At 37.8% G+C, this 16850-nt stretch overlaps 1 protein-coding gene across 1 annotated transcript in view; it reads right to left on the reverse strand.

The window, feature by feature from the left end:
- SH3BGRL (SH3 domain binding glutamate rich protein like) overlaps positions 1-16850 on the reverse strand; it is a 105260-nt gene that overhangs the window by 74404 nt on the left and 14006 nt on the right. The gene's annotated exons all lie outside the window — the stretch shown is intronic.

The raw sequence follows: 16850 nt of genomic DNA on the forward strand, positions 1-16850 counted from the left end.
CCCCATGTTATCCCTCCCCAACCTCCCCAACCCCACTGTCCCTCCCCTAGCCACCTCCGATAGACCCCAGTGTGAGATGCTCCCCTCCCTGTGTCCATGTGTTCTCATTGTTCAACACCCGCGTAAAAGTGAGCACATGCAGTGTTTGATTTTCTGTTCTTATGTCAGTTTGTTGAGAATGATGGTTTCCAGATTTGTCCATGTCTCTACAAAGGACACAAACTCATCATTTTTTATGGCTTCACAGTATTGCATGGTGTATATAGGCCACATTTTTTTGTCCATTCTATAATTCATGGGCATTTGGGTTGGTTCCAGGTCTTTGCTATTGTAAACAGTGCCGCAATGAGCATACGTTTGAATGTGTCTTTATAATAGAACGATTTATAATCCTTTGGATATACACCCAGTAAAGGGATTGCTGGGTCAAATGGAATTTCTATTTCTAGGTCCTTGAGGAATCACCACATTGTCTTCCACAATAGTTGAACTAATTTACACTCCCACCGACTGTGTAAGAGTGTTCCTATTTCTCCACATCTTCTCCTGCATTGGCCGTCTCCAGATTTTTTAATGATCGCCATTCTAATTGGTGTGAGATGGTATCTCAACGTGATTTTGATTTGCATTTCTCTAATTACCAGTGATGATGAGCATTTTTTCATATGTTTGTTGGCCTCATTATCAAATTTAATTGTAGCAGTGGCATGAATTAACTCCAAAGTAAATAAAGCAGAAGGGGGTGAGCAAGATCACCGAACAGAAGCTTCCTCCAATCGTCCTCCCTGCAGAAACCCCAAACTGAACAATTGTTTACACAAAAAGGCAACTTCAAAAGAACCAAAACACTGGTGAACAATCACAGCACCTGGTTTTAACTTGACAACAGTGAACGAGGCACTTAAGTGGGAGGGAAAGAGTCTCGAACTGATGACATCACCCATGCAGTGGGCAGCTGGCATGCAGTGGGCAGCTGGCATTAAAACAGAATCTGTGCACTTGGGGGGAGAGAGAGTGCAGTGATTGTGCGACTTAGCACTGGAGTACAGAGTACATTGCTGCCCTGTAACAATGGAAGGCAACACTAGACAGAACTCAGCCGGTACCCGCAGAGGGAGCATCTAGACTAGCCTTAGCCAGAGAATTGCCCATCCCAAAGGTCAGAACCTGAGGTCAGGAAAGACTCAACATTGTGGGATAGAGTGCTCTAGGGCCCTAAAAAAACTTGAAAAGCAGTCTAGGCCTCAAGGACTGCAATTCCTGAGCAAGTCCTGGTGCTATCCTGAGATCAGAGCCAGGGAACTTGGGGATAACATGTCCTAATGATACATCAACCAGGACAAACAAGGGAGTGCTTGCCCTACCCCTCGCCCAACATCACACAGTGCAGCTCACAGCTTCAGAAAGACTCTTTCCTTCCAATTGAGGGGAAGAGAAAGCGGAAACTAATGAAGACTTTGTCTTGCAACTTGGATATCAGCTGAACCACAGCAGGACAGGGCACGAGGCAAAGTCCTATGGCCCCAATTACAGGCCCTAGCTCCTGGATGACATTTGTAAACACACCTTGGGCCAGAAGAGAACATGCTGCTCTGAAGGGAAGAACCCAGTCCTGAGAGTATTCTTGACCTGCTGATTAGGGAACCCTTTATCCCTGATTAGTCAGCAGTGATAGCCAGGAGTATTCACCATGGGACGTGGGTGAGACTGAGATGAGACATACTAGATTCAGGGGTGACCTAGCAAATTCCCTCCTGTGGTGGCTATGAGGAGAAATTCCTGCTTGAGAAAAGGAGAGAAAAGGGTAAAGGAGACTTTCTCTTCCACCTTAGGTACCAGTTTAACCACAGTAGGGTAGAGCACCAAGCAGGTTCTTAGGGTCTCTGATTACAGGTCTTTGCTTTTGGACAGCACTTCTAGACCTGCCCTTCACAAGAAGGTAACCCACTGCCCTGAAGGGAGAATCCCAGGCCTGGTAGCATTCAACACAAGCTTACTGAAGAGTCTTTTGGGCCTTGAGTGAACATTGGCAGTAGCCAGGCAGTACTCACCATGAGCCTGGGGTGAGGATGGCAATAGAGAGGAAGTCCAATGCTTGTGAAAGGGGAGGAAAAATGGGAAGGACTTTATCTTGTGGCTTGGGCACCAGCTCAGCCACAGGAGAATAGAGCATCAGTTACATTCCTAAAGTTTCTGACTCCAGGCCCTGACTACCAGAAAGCATCTCTGGACCCACCCAAGGCTAGGGAAAACTTGGCACCCTGAAGGAAAGAACACATGCCTGGCTGATTGTAAAGCCCTAGGTCTTGAGAAAACATAGGATTTGCCAGGCAGTGGTTATCACAGGCTTGGGAGAGACCCAGTAACATAATAGCGTTAGGTTTGACCCAGTGATGTAGCAGTTGTGGTGGTCATGGGGGTCCTTCTGTCAACCCTCTCCCAGTTCCAGGTAGTTCAGCAGAGAAAGAGAGAGAGAGGAAGACAGAGACATTCTGTTTGTTGGGGGGAAGTAACAAAAGAGAACAAGAGTTTATACATGGTATGTGAGAGAATTATTCTGGACATAATCCAAGAATATGAAATCCAAGATATCATAAAGGCAATACGTCTATGAGTCTGCAAGAGCCACAACCTTACTGGGTTTGAGATGCAACCTTGCGCAGACATGGATGCAGTGATCAAAAAGGTAGATCACAAAACCCAAGTCCCTCTGAATACCTGGAAAGTCATCCCAAGAATGAGTACAAACTGGCCCAGACTAGGAAGACTACAATAAATATCTAACTCTTAAATGCCCACACACCAATGAACATCCACAAGCATCAAGACCATAAGGAAAACATGAACTCACCAAATGAACTAAATAAGGCACCAGAGACTAATCCTGGAAAAACAGATACGTGACCTTTCAGACCTAGAATTCAAAATAGCTATGTTTGAGAAAACTCAAAGGAATTCAAGATAACATGGAGAAGAAATTCAGAATTTTATCAGATAAATTTAACAAAGAGACTCAAGTAAGTAAATAGAACTAAGCAGAAATCAAATGCAGTTGACATTAAAAAAGAATGCATCATAGTCTTTAAATAGAAGAATTGATTAAGCAGAACAAAGAATTAGCAAGCTTGAAGACTGGCTATTTGAAAATACAAGTCAGGAGAGACAATAGAAAAAAAGAAAACAATGACTCATGCTTGCAGGATCTAGAAAATTGTCTCAAAAGTGCAAAACTAAGAGTCATTTGCCTTAAAGAGAAGGTAGAGAAAGAAACAGAGGTAGAAAGTATATTCAAAGGGATAATAACAGAGAACTTCTCAAATCTAGAGAAAGATATTAATATTCAAGTACAAGAAAGTTATACATCAAACAGATTGAACCCAAAGAAGACTACCTCAAGACATTTAACAATCACACTCTCAAAATGCAAGAATAAAAAAGAATACTAAAAGCAGCAATAGAAAAGAAACAAATAACATACAAAAAATCTCCTACATATATGGCAGCAGACTTCTTGGCAGAAGCCATATGTGCCAGGAGAGAATGGCATGACACGTTTAAAGTGAAAAAGAAAAACTTGTAATCAAGAATATCATACACAGAAAAATTACTCTTCCAACATGAAAGAGAAAGACTTTTCCAGACAAACAAGAGCTGAGGGATTTCATCAACACCAGTCCTGACCTATAAAAAATACAAAGGAAAATTCTTCAATCTGAAAGAAAAGAACATAAACTAGCAATAAAAAGTCATTTCAAGGCACAAAACTCACTGATAACAGATAGTACACAGAGGAACACAGACTATTATAACACTGTAATTGTGGTATGTACACTACATATATCTTATGTGGTAATATTAAAAGATGAACTGAAAAAATAATAACTACAACTTTTCAAGACATTGACAGAAGAGTAAATATAAATAGAAACAAGTTTAACCATCAGAGCAAACAGGCAACCTACAGAATAGGAGAAAACTTTTGCAATCTATCCATCTGACAAAGGTCTAATACCCAGAATCTACAAGGAACTTAAACATATTTACAAGGAAAAAAACAAACAATCCCATTAAAAAGTGGGCAAAGGACATGAACAGACACTTCTCAAAATAAGATATTCATGTGGCCAACCAATATATGAAAAAAACTCAAAATCACTGATCATTAGAGAAATGCAAATCAAAACCACAATGAGATACCATCTCATGCCAGTCAGAATGACAATTATTAAAAAGTCAAGAAATAACAGATGCTGGCAAGGTTGCAGAGATATAGGAACACTTTTACACTGTTGGTGGGAACGTAAATTAGCTCAACCACTGTGGAAGAAGGTGTGGCTATTCTTCAAAGATCTAAAACCAGAAACACCATTTGACCCAGCAATCCCATAACTGGGTATTACCCAGAGAAATTAAAATCATCCTGTTACAAAGATACTTGCATATGTGTATGTTTATCATAGCACTATTCACAATAGCAAAGACATGGAATCAACCTAAATGCCTATCAATGATAGACTGCATAAAAAAATGTGATACATATACATCATGGAATACTATGTAGCCATATAAAAGAACAAGATCATGCTCTTTGCAGGGCCATAAAAGGAGCTAGAAGCCATTATCCTGAGCAAACTAACACGGGAATGAAAAACCAAAACCACATGTTCTCACTTATAAGTGGGAGCTGAAGAATTAGTACACATGGACACAGGGAGGGGAATAACAAACACTGAGGCCTGTCAGAGTTAGGGTGCGGGAGAGAGAGACCATTAGAAAAAACAGCTATTGCATGCTGAGCTCAATATCCAGGTGTGATGGGTTGATCTGTGCAGCAAACCACCATGGCACATGTATATAACAAACCTGCACATCCTGCACATTTACTCCAGAATTCAAAATAAAGATAAAAAATTTCAGCCGGGTGTGGCGGCTCACACCTGTAATCCCATAACTTTGGGAGGCCAAGGTGTGCAGATCACCTGAGGTCAGGAGTTCGAGACCTGCCTGACCAACAAGGAGAAACCCCATCTCTACTAAAAATACAAAATTAGCCAGGTGTGATGGAGCATGCCTGTAATCCCAGCTTCTCAGGAGGATGAGGCAGGAGAACTGCTTGAACCTGGAAGACAGAGATTGTGGTGAGCTGAGATCATGCCATTGCACTCCAGTCTAGGCAACAAGAGCAAAACTCCATTACAAAAAAGAAATTTTTTTTTTAAAAAGAAAGTTTAAAAGTGGGGAGACAAAGTTAAATTACAGATTTTCTCTTAGTTTTCTCTAATCTTGTTTGTTGGGTGGTTTATTTATGCAATCAGTGTTAAGTTGTAATCAGTTTAAAACAATGGGTTATATTATTTTAAAGCCTCATGGCAATGTCAAATCAAAAACTATATAACAGATAAATAAAAAATATATCAAGAAATGAAAATGTATCACAAGATAAAATCACGTTCATTAAAAGGAAGATGAGAAGGAAGAAAAGAAGAAAGAGAAGACCATGAAACAACCAGAAAACAAACAACAAAAAGACAAGAATACATTCTTACTTATCAGTAACACTGAATGTAAAAGGAAGGAAATTTCCAATCAAAAGACATAGAGTAGGTGGATGGATAAAAAACAAGACCCCGTGATTTGCTGCCTATAGGAAACATATTTCACCTCTATAGACACACAAAAGCTGAAATAGAGGGATGAAAAAAGATATTCTATGCAAATAAAAATCCGAAAAGTGCAGGAGTAGTCTTATCAGACAAAATAGATTTCAAGACAAAAACTATAGGAAGAGAGAAAGAAGGTCACTATATAATGCAGGGGTCCATTTAGCAAGAGGTTATAACAATTGTAAATATATATGCAACAAACACTGGAGCACCCAGATATTTAAGGCAAAAAATATTAGAACTAAAGAAAGAAATAGACCCTAGCACATTAATTGCTGGAGACTTCAAGACCCATCATTCAGCACTGCACAAATTATAAAAATAGATAATCAACAAAGAAATATTAGAATTCAGTTGCCCTGTAGAAGAAATGGATCTAACAGATATTTATAGAACATTTCATTCAATGACTGCAGAATACCCATTCTTCTCCTCAGCACATAGATCATTCTCAAGAATAGAACATATGTCAGGACACAAAACAAGTCTTTAAAAATTCCTCAAAAATAAAATTATAACAAATATATTTTCTGAACACAATAGAACTGGAAACCAATAATAAGAGGAATTTTTTAAACTATCCAAATACATGAAAAAAAGAAAATATGCTCCTGAGTGAACAGTGGGTCAATGAAGGAATTACGAAGAAGATTGAAAACTTTCTTAAACCAATAAAAACAGAAACATGATATACCAAAACCTATGAGATACAGTCAAAGAAATAGTAAAAAATAAAATTTGGCCAGGCATGGTGGCTCACACCTGTAATCCCTGCACTTTGAGAGGCCGAGGCAGGTGGATCACCTGAGTTCAGAAGTCTGAGCCCAGCCTAGCCAACATGATGAAACCCCATCTCTACTAAAAAGACAAAAAATTAGCTAGGCGTGGTGGCTCACACCTGTTATCCCAGCTACTCAGGAGGCTGAGGCAGGAGAATTGCTTGAATGCAGGAGGCAGAAGTTTCAGTGAGCCTAGATTGCACCACTGCATTCCAGCCTGGGCAACAAGAGCAAAACTCTGTCTAAATAAATAAATGTTTAGAGCTATAAGGGTGACTTCAAAAGGTTTTTAGAAAAACTTCAAACAAACAACTTAAACATGCATCTCAAAGAACTAGAAAAGCCAGATCAAATCAAACCCAAACTTAGTAGAAGAAAATAAATAAATAAGAGCAGATGAAAAATAAATATAATTGAAAATTAAAAAAAAAAAAACACTAAAAAAGATCATTGAAACAAAAAGTCAGTTTTTTGAAAAGATGAAAAGAATGGACAAACTTAAACCCAGAATACGAAAAAAGAGAGAAGACCCAATTAAATAAAATCAGAGATGAAAAAGATTATATTATAACCAATACCACAAAAATTGAAAAGATCATTAGAGGCTACTATGAGCAACTGTATGCCAATTAATTAGAAAATCCAGAAGAAGTTGGTAAATTCATACATAGATACAACTTACAAAAACTGAACCATGGGGAAATCCAAAACCTGAACAGACAAAAACAAGTAATGAGAACAAAGCTGTAATAAAGAGTCTCCCAGCAAAGAAATGGAAGGACCTGATGGGTTTCATTGCTCAATTTTATCAAACATTTAATGACGAACCAATACCAATCCAACTTCAAAGTATTCTGAAAAAGAAAAGGAGGAGGAAATACTTCCAAACTGATTCTACAAGGCCAATAGTACACTGGTACCAAAACTGGACAAAGACACATCAAAAAAATAAAACTATAGAACAATGTCCCTGAAGAATATTGATGCAAGAATATTCAACAAAATACTAAAGAATTGAATTCATGAAAACATTAAGAAGATCATTCATCATGACCAAGTGGGATTTATCCCAGGAATCCAAGGATGGTTCACCTGATGCGAATCAATCAATGTGATACATCATATCAATGGAATGAAGGACAAAAACCATATGATAAATTCAGATGATGCTAAGAAAGGATTTGATAAAATTCAACATAGTTTCCTGACAAGAAGTCTCAAAGTACTGGGGTTTGAAACATACTGCAACATAATAAAAGCCATATATTAAAGAATCACAGCTAATATAACACTTCATGGGAAAAAAACTGAAAGGTTTTTCTCTAAATGTGGAACACGACAAAGATGTCCACTTTCACGACTGTTCTTCAATGTACTACTAGAAGTCCTAGCTAGAGCAATCAGACAAGAGAAAGATATAAAGGGCATCTAACTTTGAAATGAACAAGTCAATTTATCCATCTTTGTAGATGTTATAATGTTACTTTTGGAAAAACCTACAGGCTCCACCAAAAAAAAAAAACCTAGTAGACCTGATAAACAAATAATGTACAGTTACAGGATACAAAATCAACAAACAAAAATCGGTGCATTTCTAAATGCCAATAGTGAACAATCTGAGAAAGAAATCAACAAAGTAATCCCATTCAGAGTAGTCACAAGCATAATAAACTATACAGGAATTAACTTAATCAAAGAAGTGAAAGCTCTCTACAGTGAAAACCATGAAACATTAATGAAAGAAACTCAAGAAGACTGAAAAAATGTAAAGATATTCCATGTACATAGATAGAAATAATCAACATTGTTAAAATGTCCATACAACCCACAGCAATCTACAGATTTAATGCAGACCCTATCAAGATACCAAAGATATTCTTCACAGAACTAGAAACAGCAATCCTATATAAATGTATATGAAACCACAAAAAACCTACAATAGCCAAAGAATCACATTACCTGACTTCAAATATTACTGCAGAGCTATGGTAACCAAAATAGCATGGGGCTGGCATGAACAGACATGTAGACCAACAGAGCAGAATAGAGAACACAAAAACAAATCCACAAACCTAAGGTGAACTCATTTTCGACAAAAGTGCCAAGAACATACACTGGGGAAAAGACAGTCTCTCCAATAAATGATGCTGAGAAAACTGGATATCCCCATGCAGGAGAAAGAAACCAGACCCTTATGTCTTGCCATAGGCAAAAACCATTTCAAAATGGATTAAAGGCTTAAATCTAACAACTCAAACTATGAAACTACTAAAAGAAAATGTTGGGGAAATTCTCCAAGACAGAGAGTGACTTTACCTTTGGAGTAGGCAAAGATTTATTGAGAAATATCCCACAAGTACAGGCAACCAAAGCAAAAATGGACAAATGGCATCACATCAAGTTAAAGCTTCTACACAGCAAAGCAAACAATCAACACAATGAAGAGACAACTCACATAGTGGGAGAAAATATTTGCAAACTACACATCTCACAAGGAATTTATAGCTAGAATACATAAGGAACACAAAGAAATCTATAGGAAAAAATCTAATAATATAATTTTTAAAATGGACAGAAGATTTAAATAGACATTTCTCAAAAGAAGACATGCAAATGACAAAGAGGCATATGAAAAAGTGCTCAACAACATTGATCATCAGAGAAACGCAAATCAAAACTACGAGAGAAAGTGGTGTGGAGAAAATAGCAGATAGGAGACATGAATAACATGCAGCTCCCACTTGGATGAATAGAACAGCAAATGGAGACTCACATTGTGAACTTTTGCTCCACAAACCACCACAGGAACATACTAGGAAGGTCAAAAGAATTCACAGACCCTTCGAAAGAAGCGACTTGTCATGGCAAATTCTGTGAAACAGCCAAAAAATGGTGAGTTCCCAAAATGTGAACAGGGAAAAGTCTGCCTCCAAACACACATCTCCACTGGGGAACTTGAAAATCCCGGTAACAGGAGAAGAATTTAACCTTACCTAGAGCTGAAATGAATTTTGGGAGTTGAATAAAATATAAAAGTAGGAGAAGCAGTGGGAAGAGCCCTCTAGGCACTCCCAGTCCCCAGTTTCAGCGCAAAGAAGCTACCCCTGTCTTTATATCACAAGTCCTTGGCAAAGGCAACCAGCGGAATTAGGGAGGGGCCGCAGGGTGAAAGAAGATTCTAGTTGAACTTCGTAATAATTTCAACTGAACACAAATCTTCCTCAGCAGGATCTGGGGCGGGCAAATAGTAAGTGCAGATATGAGCCCAGAAGCCACAGCCAAAGGTGTGGGCGGGTGGCAAGGGGCCAGGCCTGAAAGCCCTGCTTGCCTTCTCACTGGGGACGCTTGCAGCCTGAGGCAGGATTTCAGCCCGGTTCACCAGGTGCCTGGTTATAATCTCGGCACTGTTGGTTGGGCACAGCAGGAGTGAGACTGGCTTTGTTGGCTGCATGGGAGGTGGGTGAGGTCTGTCACTGCCAGATTTCCCCCACTTCCCTGGCAACCTGTATGATGCAGCAGAGGCAGCCATGATCCTTCTTAGAACATAACTCCAGTGGCCTGAGAACCACCCCTGATCCCCTACAGTGGCTGCAGCAAGCCCCATGCAAGGAGAGTCTGAGCTCAAGACACTTCGAATCCTGCCCCAACCTGATGGTTTTTCTCTACTCAGCCAAGTAGCTAAAGACAAAAGATGAACTCTTTGGAGCTCTATGGTCCTGCCTATCACCTGAGAAACCTGAAAAATTATCCCGGCCAACTTAGGGCAAAGTTTTATTCCCCTTCTACTAACACAGCTGGTGCTCTCTTGAGAACAACACCTCCTGCCTGGAGGCCAACCAACTCAAGCCATTACAGCAACTCAATAACAGAATAACCCTGCTCCAAAAGAAAAAACAATAGCTAATTCCACGGCCTGTAACATTCTGGCTAACCAGAGGTCCTGAGTCTGTCCATGTGACAACTTTGCTGCTAGAATAATCAACCTTTGAGAAAATCAGAATATTAAACAAAACTAAAACCAAGGACTCTCAAGAGTTGACTACACTCCAGTGCCACCTCCACTGATTTCCATGGCTGGAAGTCCTGAAGATGAATCATTTCACAGAACTCTTTGCAGACATCCCACAGCACCATCATAGAGCATGGTAGCCCTGCTGAGTGGCTACACCCAGAAGGGAATTAACCATCACTGCGGTCTGCTCTCAGAGATTCCTATTACTAGGAGATGGGGAGAACACCACATAAAGGGACCCCATGGGACAAAAGAATCTGAACAGCAGCCCTTAAATTCCAAATCTTTCAACTGAAATAGTCCACCCAAATGAGAAGGAACCAGGAAAACAATTCTGGTAAAGTGACAAAACAAAGTTTTATAACATCCCTAAAAGATCAAACTAGCAGCCAGGAGGGGTGACTCACACCTTTAACCTCAGCACTTTGGGAGGTTGAGGCAGGTGTATCAGCTGAGGTCAAGAGTTCAAGATCAGCCTGGCCAACATGGTGAAACTGTCTCTACTAAAAATATAAAAATTAGCTAGGTGGCACGTGCCTGTAGTCCCAGGTACTCGGGAGGCTGAGGCAAGAGAATCGCTTGAACCCAGGAGGCGAGGTTGCAGTGAGGCGAGATCGCGCCATTGCGCTCCAAGCTGGGTGACAAAGCAAGACTCCATTTCAAAAATAAAGTAAACATAAAAGATCAAACTAGCTTTCCAGCAATGGATCTTAACCATAAAGAAATCTCCTAATTGCCAGAAAAAAAAATTCAGAAGGTTGATTGTTAAGCTACTCAACGAGGTGCGAGAGAAAGGCAACAACAAACTTAAAGATATTTAAAAATATATATAGGATATGGATGAAAAATTCTCCAGAGAAATAGATATCATAACAACAACAACAACAACAAAATCACAACTTCTGGAAATAAAAGACACTTTTAAAGAAATACAAAATACACTGGAAAGAGTAGAAAAAGTAGAAGAAAAAACTTCAGAGCTCACAGAGAAGGCTTTTGAATTACTCAATCCAACAAAAACAAAGAAAAAAGAAGTAATACAAAATGAACAAAGCCTCTAAGAAATCTGGGATGATGTTAAGTGACTAAACACAAGAATAACTGGTGTTCCTGAGAAAGAGAAATCTAAACGGTTGAAAAACTTATTTGAGGGAATAACTGAGGAAAACTTTCCTGGCCTCACTAGAGATCTAGACATCTAAATACAAGAGGATCAAAGAACACCCGGGAAATTTGTGACAAAAAGATCATCACCTAGGCACAAGATCATCAAGTTATCTAAAGTCAAGAAAAAGGAAAGAATCTTAAGAGCTGTGAGGCAAAAGCATCAGGTAACTATAAATTAAAAACCTGTCAGATTAAGAGCGGATTTCTCAGCAGAGACCCTACAAGCCAGAAGAGATTGGGGTCTTATCTTTAACCTCAGAAAACAAACAAACAAAAAAAATTATAAGGCAAGAATTTTGTATCCAGTGAAACTAAGCTTCATAAACAAAGGAGAGATAAAGTCTTTTTGAGACCAACAAATGTGGAGACAGTTCCCCATTACCAAGCCAGCACTATAAGGAATGCTAAAAGGAGTTCTAAATCTTGAAACAAAACCTTGAGATACACCAAAATAGAACCTTCTTAAAGCATAAATCTCAAATGACCTATAAAACAAAAACACAATTAAAAGTATTCTGGCAACAATTAGCATGATGAAAAAACAGTATCTCATCTCTCAATACTAACACTGAATGTAAGTGACCTACATGTTCCATTTAAAAAATACAGAATGGCAGGATGGACAAAAATCCAACCACCAACTATTTGCTGTCTTCAAGCAGCTCAGCTAACACATAAGAACTCATATGAACTTAAGGTACAGGGGTAGAAGAAAGATATTCCATGCAAATGAAAACCCAAAGTGAGCAGGAGTAGCTATTCTTCTATCAGACGAAACAGACTTTAAAGCAACAAAAATTTAAAAAGACAAAGAGGGGCATTATATAATGATAAAAATATCAGTCCATGAAAATATCATAGTACTGAATACATATGCACTTAACACAGGAGCTCCCAAATTTATAAAACAATTACACTAGACTTAAATGAGATACACAGCAAAGCAATAATAGTGGGGAAATTGAATACACCACTGACAGCACTGGACAGGTCATCAAGACAGAAATTCAACAAAAAAAAATTGACTTAAAGTATACCCTGGAACAAATGAACTAAAGGGATGTTTACAGAACATTCTACTCAACATCTGCAGAATAACATTTTTTTTTTGTCAGCACACAGAACATTCTCCAAGATAGATTATATGATAGGCTACAAAACAAATCTCAATAAATTTTAAAAATATCAAAACTATATCAAGTTCTCTCTGAGACCACAGTGGAATAAGATTGAAAATTCACTCTAAAAGGAATCCTCAAAACTATACAAATACATGAAAATTAAATGATGTTCTCCTGAATGATCTTTGAGTCAACAGTGAAATCAAGATTGAAATCTAGAAAATTCTTTAAACTGGATGATAATAGTGACACAAACTATCAAAACCTCTGGGATACAACAAAAGCATTGCTAAGAGGAAAGTTCCTAACATTAAAGGCCTAGATCAAAAAATCTGAGAGAGCACAAATAGACCATCTAAGCTCACACCTAACAGAACTAGACAAACAAAAACCAAACCCAGCAGAAGAAAAAAAGATCAGAGCAGAACTAATTGAAATTGAAATGAGAATAATTTAAAGATAAATGAAACAAAAAAGCTGGTTCCTTGAAAATATAAACAAAATTGATTGACCATTAGTGATATTAACTAAGAAAAGAAGAGAGAAGATAAAAATAAGCTCACTTACAAACAAAATGAGAGATATTAAAACTGATACCACAGAAATCCAAAAGATCATTCTGTGAACAGCTTTATGCACACAAACTAGAAAATCTAGAGAGGATGGATAAATTCCTGTTAATAAACAACCCTCCTAGATTAAATAAGGAAGAAATAGAAATTCTGAAGCCTACTGTGAACACCTTTATGCACACAAACTAGAAAATCTAGAGAGGATGGATAAATTCCTGTTAATAAACAACCCTCCTAGATTAAATAAAGAAGAAATAGAAATTCTGAACAGATCAATAAACAAGTAGCGAGATTAAAACAGTAATTTAAAACATGACAAGAAAAAAAAGCCCAGTACCAGATGGATTCACAGCTGAATTCTATCAGACATTCCAAGAAGAATTAGTACCAATTGTACTGAAATTATTCCAAAAGATAGAGGAAAAGAGACTCCTCCCTAAATCATTCTATGAAACCAGTTTCACCGTAATATCAAAACTGGGAAAGTACATAACAAAAAAATAAAACTACAGCCCAATATTCTTGATGAACACAGATGCAAAAATCCTCAACAAAATACCAGCTAAACAAATCCAACAGCATATCAAAAAGATAATCCACCATGATCAAGTAGGTTTCATAGCAGGGATGCAGGGATGGTTTAATATACACAAGTTAATAAATGTGATATACCATATAAACGCATTTAAAAACAAAATTTGTATGATCATCTCAATAGATGCAGAAAAAGCTTTTGACAAAATCCAGCATCCTTTTAGGGTTTTAATCCTATCAGCATAGAAGGGACATACCTTAAGATAATAAAGTCTTCTATGACGAACCCAGAGCCAACATTATATTGAATGGGGAAAAATTCATTCCCTCTGAGAACTGGAACAAAACAAGAATGCCTACTCTCACCACTTCTGTTCAACATAGAACTGGAAGTCCTAGCCAGAGTCATCAGACAAGAGAAAAGATATAAAGGCATCCAAATCAGTAAAGTGGAAGTCAAACTGTCACTGTTCATCAATAATATGATGGTACACGTAGAAAATCCTAAAGACTCATTCAAAAAGCTTCTAGATCTCATTAATGAATTCAGTGAAGTTTCAAGATACAAAATCAATATTCACAAATAAGTAGCACTGCTATACACCAATGGTGATAAAGGCTAAAAATCAAATTAGGAACTCAACCTTCTTTACAACAGCTGCAAAAAAAAAAAAACCAACTTAGGAATATACCTAACCAAGAAGGTGAAAGATCTCTACAAGGAAAACTACAAAACATTGCCGAAAGAAATCAGACAACAAAAACAAATGGAAGCAAATCCCATGCTCATGGATGGTTAGAATCAGTACTGTGAAAATGACCATATTGCCAAAAGCAATCCATAAAAATTCAATCCAATTCCCCTCAAAATACCATCATCATTTTTCACAAAGCTAGTAAAAACAATCCTAAAATCCATACGAAATGAAAAAAGAGCCCACAAAGCCAAAGCAAGATTAAGTAAAATGAACAAATCTGGAGGCATCACATTACCTGACTTCAAACTATACTATAAGGCTATAGTTACCAAAACATCATGGTACTGGTATAAAAACAGGCACATACACCAATGGAACAGAATAGACAATTCAGAAATAAAACCAAATACTTATAGCCAACTGATATTCAACAAAGCAAACAAAAACATAAAGTGGAGAAAGGACACCCTATTCAACAAATGGTGCTGGGAAAATTGGCAAGCCACATGTAGAAGAATGAAACTGGATCCTCATTTCTCTCATTGTAAAAAATCAACTCAAGATGGATCAGAGACTTAAATCTAAGACCTGAAGCCATAAAAATTCTGGCATGGGAATAACTCTGCTAGACATTTAATATGGTAGTTTTATTATTATTATTTCAATAGGTTTTAGAGAACAGGTGGTGTTTTGTATCTTGTGAATGGATAAAGAAATTATGGTACATATACACAGGCAGGAGTACAGTAAGCATGGCAGCAACTACTTCTGGGAAGGCCTCAGGGATCTTTACTCACGGAAGAAGAAAAAGCAGAAACAGGGGTCTTACATGATAGAAGCAGGACCAAGAGAGAGTGAGGGAGGTGCCACACACTTTTAAACAACCAGATCTCACAAGCATTCACTATTGCAACAACAGTTCCAATGGGATGTTGTTAAACCATGAGAAATCACCCCATGACCCAATCACCTTCCACCAGGCTTCACCTCCAACACTGGAAATTATGACTGAACATGAAATTTAGGTGGGGACATAGACCTAAACCATATCACCATCTGACAAGGGATTTATAACCAGAGTATATACGTAGCTCAAACAACTCTGTAAGAAAATGTCTAATAATCCAATTCAAAAATAGACAATAGATTTGAATAGAGGTTTCTCAAAAGAAGACATACAAATGACAAACAGGTATATGAAAAGATGCTCAACATCTTTGGTCATCAGAGAAATGCAAATCAAAACTGCAATGAGGTATCATCTCATCCCGGCTAAAATGACTTTTATCCAAAGACAGGTAATAACAAATGCTGGTGAAGATATGGAGAAATGGGAACCCTTGTACAATCTTGGGGGTAATGTCAATTAGTACAACCACTATAAAGAACAGTTTGGAGTTTGCTCAAAGAAACTAAAAATAGAGCTTACATATATATGATCCAACCACCCCACTGCTGGGTACATATCCAAAAGTAAGAAAATTGATATATCAAAGAGATAACTGCACTCCCGTGTCTATTGCAGCACTATTCACATTAGCCAATATTTGGAAGCAACTTAGGTGTCCGCTGACAGACAAATGGATAAAGAAAAGGTGGCACATATACCTAATGGGGTATTACTCAGCCATAAAAACAATGAGATCCTTTCATTTGTGACAACACGAATATAACTGGAGGACATTATTTTAAGTGAAATGAGGCAGGCACAGAAAGACAAACTTTACATGTTCTCACTTATTTGTGGGAGCTAAAAATTAAAACAATTAAACTCATGGAGATAGAGTAGAATGAGATGATTACCAGAAGCTGGGAAGGGTAATGGGTAGGGAGGATGGCGATGGTTAATGGGTACAAAAATACAGTTACAGTCAGTGAATAAGATCTATTATTTGATCATGCAACCAGGGTGACTATGGTCAACAATAATTTATTGTGCATTTTAAAATAACTGAAAGAGTATAACTAGATCGTTTGTAACACAAGGAAAAGATAGATGCTTGGGTTCATGGATTCCCTATTTACCCTGATGTGATTATCGTGCATTATGTGCCTGTATCAGAGTGTTTCATGTGCTTCATAAATATGTGCGCCTACTATGTACACAAAAAATTAAAAATTGAAAATTAAAACAAAATGTAAATAAAGCATATTGATACATAGAATCCTGAACTAAACTTTAAACCAACCTGTCAGTAATCCTATAACCCTTGGAAAAGAGAGGGAAAAAGCCAAAGAGAGCAGAAAGAGTGACAAACATAAAATGGTTGAGATTATAAATAAAGGAATTAATGAATACAATTC

The sequence above is a fragment of the Cebus imitator genome, unplaced genomic scaffold, assembly GCF_001604975.1.
Source record: "Cebus imitator isolate Cc_AM_T3 unplaced genomic scaffold, Cebus_imitator-1.0 Scaffold412, whole genome shotgun sequence".
In the NCBI taxonomy this organism is placed as follows: Eukaryota; Metazoa; Chordata; class Mammalia; order Primates; family Cebidae; genus Cebus; species Cebus imitator.